Source organism: Salmo trutta, chromosome 12, assembly GCF_901001165.1.
Source record: "Salmo trutta chromosome 12, fSalTru1.1, whole genome shotgun sequence".
Classification (NCBI taxonomy): Eukaryota; Metazoa; Chordata; class Actinopteri; order Salmoniformes; family Salmonidae; genus Salmo; species Salmo trutta.
In genome coordinates this window covers 53154753-53160755 of record NC_042968.1, presented here as the reverse complement: position 1 = coordinate 53160755, position 6003 = coordinate 53154753, and the positions used below count along the sequence as shown (strand labels likewise).

The 6003-nt window shown below is 40.7% G+C and overlaps 1 pseudogene; it reads left to right on the top strand.

The window, feature by feature from the left end:
- Positions 1 to 332: 332 nt before the first annotated feature.
- Positions 333 to 2537, top strand: LOC115203778 (purine-rich element-binding protein gamma pseudogene; annotated as a pseudogene).
- Positions 2538 to 6003: the final 3466 nt, after the last annotated feature.

Below are 6003 nucleotides of genomic sequence, written 5' to 3'. Positions count from 1 at the left end.
AATTCGCTTGCTGTGTCAAATTAAACTGTACTGCTCAAACTAGGATTAGGTTGTCTCTTTAAACCGTGGGATTTCGCTGCTGGAAATGGAAGGAGGAGAGAGTTGGATGGGTTCATTGGATTCATCAATCTACCGCTAACGAAGCAGGTCGTCACTAGTTAACAAAGCCACAACATCATAAACCCCGCCTATTTCTAAAATGTATATTCTTTAAAATGCGATTTTAATCCTTAACCATACCAATAACCGTATGCCTAACCCTAACCTTAAATTAAGACCCAAAACCTATTTTTGTATTGTTATTTTTTACGATAAAACCAATTTTGACTTTGTGGCTTAGTGACTAGTGGAAACCACTGAAGCAGCGCCCTCTGAAGAGACTGTCCGGGAGAACTGTCAGATGCAGGAAAGGGGGTAGCTAGGTAACCCGTCTTGCCAAGGGTTACGATGAAAATGGCACCAAACGTTACTAACGCTTGACCTTTAAATCCGGACGCAGAAACTCGATCAGCTGAATACTCCTGTCAGGTAGCGGTCATTTCAGGTCATTCCAGGTATCTTTCAAATTTAGCCTACTATAGCAATAAACTGTCTGTCTAGCGAAACTAATAAGGTTACATGAAAGACAGCATGTTGGCTGGTAATGTCAGGCAATTTGTCGTGTGCTTAACTGTGTTGGAAACGAAATAATGATGTCTGATACAACATATTCAAGAGGGATGGAAAGAGACAGAGGAAGGATTGCATCAGATTCTATGGCGAGAGGCGCATATCCTCAACAGTATGTTCACCCTGGCAGTCAGCAGCAGGGCATAGACATTCAGGAGCTTGCCTCTAAACGTGTCGACATCCAGAAGAAACGGTTTTATTTGGATGTAAAACAAAGTGCACGGGGCCGATTCCTAAAAATTGCAGAGGTTTGGATTGGAAGAGAAAGTCATGATAACATCAGAAAGAGCAAATTAACGCTGTCCATGTCAATGGCACCCGATCTACGTTATTGCCTGGGGGACTTCATTGATTATTACGCTCATATTGGGTTGAGAGGTGGCCTGGTACCACGGCCAGAAGAGCAGAGCAATGGCCAGGGCCGCCCGCACGATTCCCGCAGAAGACCGCAGGATCATCTCGCAGCATCAGTGTCTCCCACTGGCTCTGCGGTGTCGGAGGAACATACTCATCGCGTCCTGAAGAGTGAATTCATTGAGAGAGACAATAGAAAGTACTATCTGGACCTGAAAGAGAACCAGCGAGGCAGGTTCCTCCGCATCAGACAGACTGTCAGCAGAGGGCATGGGGCCATCGGTTACTACGGCCAGGGCATCGATCAAACCATAGTGTTGCCGGCTCAAGGGCTAATCGAATTCAGAGATGCACTGTCGCAGCTGATTGAAGACTACGGCGATGATGATGCCACGGATGAGATTGGAAGAGGCAATGGGAACCATGAAGAATCCACCGAGTTTCCCGATGCAGCATCATTCCGAGTGGACAATAAGAGGTTTTATTTCGACGTTGGTTCCAATCGGTATGGTGTCTTTTTAAAGATTAGCGAGGTAAAACAGCCATACAGGAACACCATAACGGTCCCCATGAAAGCCTGGGCCAGATTTGGAGATAATTTCATTAGGTATGAGGAGGAAATGCAGCGAATTTTCACCTGTCACAAGGAGAAGAGGACAGAGACTCGCGAGGACATTGAAGAACAAGAGGATTGACAATGGCATTATATGTCTGTAAATGGGTTTCTAGTGATGGTGGGTTAAAACAGGGATGGAAAAAGCTAAACATGACAATATCCTAGAACATATGAAAAAGTATTCTTAATGTACCTCTATTAGGCCTATGTCTCTTGTCAACTAGCACTTTTGCTTTGTTCATGGTCATTCCTGTTTCAATCATACCATACATTTCGATTATGGCATCCGTTTTGAAATTGGTGCAGCAGGACGTGTTGCCAATTGAAAAATGATATTCAAAAGTCTAAATGATGATATAGGTAATTTATGTGAATCAAATCTCTCTTTTTTCATTGTGGTTGACTGAGTGTGTGAATGAAATTTACGTGTGCGCATGTGATTGTCTGATTGAGGAAAAAAAGGTGAGACATGAAAGTGTACACGACCTGTCCCCCACAAACATTGGTAGGGGGTTAATGTAAGATATACTGCTGAACGCTAGACATGATATTGTTGTTTAAACAGCAACAATAATTTGTGTAGGTAGCGCTTCATGATTTCATGATTTCGTTTTATAGAATAAGGGACAGTTTGGTTGAGGGTTCGCCGACCATCACGGACGAGCTCAAACTCCCTGCCTATGTCATTACAATATAATCAGAGCCGGCTGCAGACAATTATCAACTAGGAAATCAGATTTTCAACATTTTGATGCTGTATTTATAATTATATAAAATATATGCAACGATTTTCCACCAACAGGTTTATGTGCCAAAGCACTACACACAACCAATAAGCAATTCATAACTGCATACAGAATACCGACTTCGAGCACATCATCATGGTTTGCGTTTTCAACATCCCATTTAAAAAGAGTATGTCAATCCGGACAAACAGGGAATACATCTTTCCCTACTCAGTATCGATGGCTTGGCTTGACAATCTCTGAATGTCATTTAACTTTTTGCTATTTTGTAACTGATGTTTCTTTCCATTCATGGAATGGCCAATGCGCAGTTTGGATGCTGGAATTGTATTAGTTAGTGGAGTGGATGAACGTGCGCAGGTAGCCTACCAACTACAGGATACTTTTGAAGTAGCCTAATCGGATTTAAACATTGTGACTGGTTGTGTTTATTGCACACATAAAAGGTAATACATTTTAAAAGTAAAAGTACAAATATTTTGGCTATATTGAAGCGTTAGGTTCTAGGTCGAGGAATAGCCACTCGGATCAGAAAGGAGGCAGAACGCACAGTAAGCTTTCCTGAATAACTGGGCCTGCTAGAAGCATAGGCCTATGTGGCTACACTATTTTAAAAGAGTCAGGAGAATGATGATCAGCCACAGCGCATCAGTATCAGAAATGTAAATACAGCCTGACTGCCCTGCACTATGCCTTTCAAGACATTATAATCTGCTGAGAGTAGACCCACAATTTATCCAAATGGAATGAAACGTTCAATTAACTGCTTTTGAGCATTTATTCAAATTACATTATTACTTGTACTTACTTGAAAATAATAATACAAATATTAATTGCATTGTGGTGTTGTAGGCTAGTCTAGGTAGGATCATTTTATTGTCCCTATGGCCATACACATGTAATTAACTGTATAACAGAGCCAGCAATAAAAATAATAACATAATTGAAAGATAAAATAAAAGTTGTACCCCATGTAATAATACTAAACAACCTTTGTAGGCTACAACACCTAGCGACCTCACCATGATATTTGAGCCTTTTGGGATTGTAGTGAACAGTGGGGCAGGGAATAGAACTCAGATACCTGGCGTGATAGACAAACACCCTATGCATCGTGTCAATAGGGTTAACCCACTTGCTTGGAATTGTAACGTGGCACATATAGCAAGGTTTGCCCCCTCCTTACTCGAAGGCACATCCCAGTGCTTCGACTACTCAGCCCCCAAGCATGTCCGAGCCATCGCACAGCCGCCATCCCACTTTTGACACTAATGTAGGAAACGGCAGGACAAGGATGTAAAACCGGTGCTATGTTCGAATACCCATACTAACATAGTGTATACTACATAGTTAATGATTATATACTATTAGTTCATTTTAGTATACTGTAAACAAACAGTAGCATTTCAGTTGAGTGTACTAGCGCTTTGCCCGTCTACTGGAAGTTGATTCTGTTGCTATGCAACCTCTTGCTAGCTTGTTAGCATAACATATGACTAGCTAGACATTTTACGATTTCGGGTGTGTTCGTAAATTAAATATGGAGTGCCAGAGAGCGCTCAGAGTTAGCTCTAGGCGTTCGTAAATCCAGAGCTTTGTCATGTTCATTTGTAAAATCAGTGTTTTCAATCTCGGAGGCCACACTGGAAGCTCTGAGGAGTAGGGTTGATCTGAGCGTTCTGACCACACAACGGTAGTCAAGCACCCAAGCTAACTGGCTTACTACTTCCAGACACAAATGAGAGAACACCTCACTCTGACCATTTTACTTGCCCTAGCAGAGCTGTTTAGGCTGTTTTCATGTTATCCAGAGCGTTGGTGACTGTGCTGCTGGCAACAGTTTAATTTAGCTTTTTTTTGCAACGTTTACCGACACCGGCCATATTCAACGGGTGTATCTGCTCTCGTTGGAATTCGGCTGCCTATTTTCCACCATTTTCTTAAAATCTGAAAACGTTGTGAAGCCACGCCCATTGTCTGAATAATTACATTATAGGCCCTAAAAGCACGGAAATAGTGTCCACTGCTTGTATAATTCGTATTTTAGCGAATTTAGTAAGACATTCAGGGACTTTTGGCATGCTAACTATGACCATACTATGGTTGGAGTGGATGGGTAGGCGAATAAGACAAACGTCTAGCAACCCAAAGGTTGTGAGTTCAAATCTTATCACAGACAACTTTAGCTAATTAGCAACTTTTCAACTACTTACAACTTTTTAGCTACTTTACAACTACTTAGCATGTTAGCTAACCATTCCCATAACCTTTTAGCTAACCCTCCACCTAACCGTAACCCTTTTAGCAAACCCTAACCCTTTAACCTAACTCCTAAGCTTAACCCTAACCGTAACTCCTAACCCCTAGCCTAGCTAACGTTAGCCAGCTAGCTAACTAACATTAGCCACCTAGCTAGAATTTGTAACATATCTTACGTTTTGCAAATTCGTAACATATTGTACGTTTTGCAAATCGTAACATTTAATGTGATTTGTCATTTGTAACATATACAAAATGGGTGATGGATATCAACAAATGAATACATGCCAAATGAAACGTAACATATACTGAATGGAGTGCTTCTACATCTGCATTACTTACTGTTTGGGGTTTAAGCTGGGTTTCTGTATAAGCACTTTGTGACATCTGCTAATGTAAAAAGGCTTTATAAATACATTTGATATGAGTGTCTCAGATTTACATACAGCATAATACGAAATGCTCTGACACCAGGTTGCTGTACTGCACATGTGATGGCAGAGTATACAAAACAAATGTGCACCCGATTGACAAATCATTATGATATCATTCTGCCAGGTAGGCCCAAATTTGTACAGATTTTGATTCTCATGATTCGATTCACCACGATATAACTGAACCCAAACTACGACAATGGCGAAGCATATCATTAAATTCATCAAGAATAATTGTTTAAAAATAATAATTTCATATGAAATGAATCAATTTTTATTTATTTTTATTTTGAGAAAATGTAAAGAGGGGCATCCGTTGTATAATAATTACAATTGTATGGCATGCACATGATTAATAGGGGAGCTTTTTGAGCTGCGGGTCAAATCAAAATCAAATCAAATGTCTTCACTGTTGTTTCATGCACAATGATGCACCTGACCTCTCTGCTGCCTATCAGCTATTCCTCTGTTCTTGTGGATTTATATAGACAATTGTTGCAGATTCTTTTGGGATTTTATGTGTGGTATGATTGCTAGTTAAGTAAAATATTGCTGGTCTGGAAAAACAATCCATCTACCACTATTGTCACCATGGGTAGAAGGCAGGACAGAGTTGACTGTATAGTAAGCGCTCAGAAAAGCGTAGTGCATAAGGGAAGTACCAAAACACCTTGATAGGCGAGGCGCATGCAAGAAGATGAGAAAATGTGGCTATATGGAATAAATTATATAGTAAAACGTGCAAAATGGGGAATGTAAACCAGGTTAAAAAAATGCACTACCCTCCCCGGCACCCCACCAAAAACCAGTAGGGATGCTGCAATTACTTAGTTATAACGTAAGTCTTGCATCTCATATATACACACAAACAATGTTGACGGAAATATAGGCTATTATTCACACGATCTACCTGTATCGCACCACT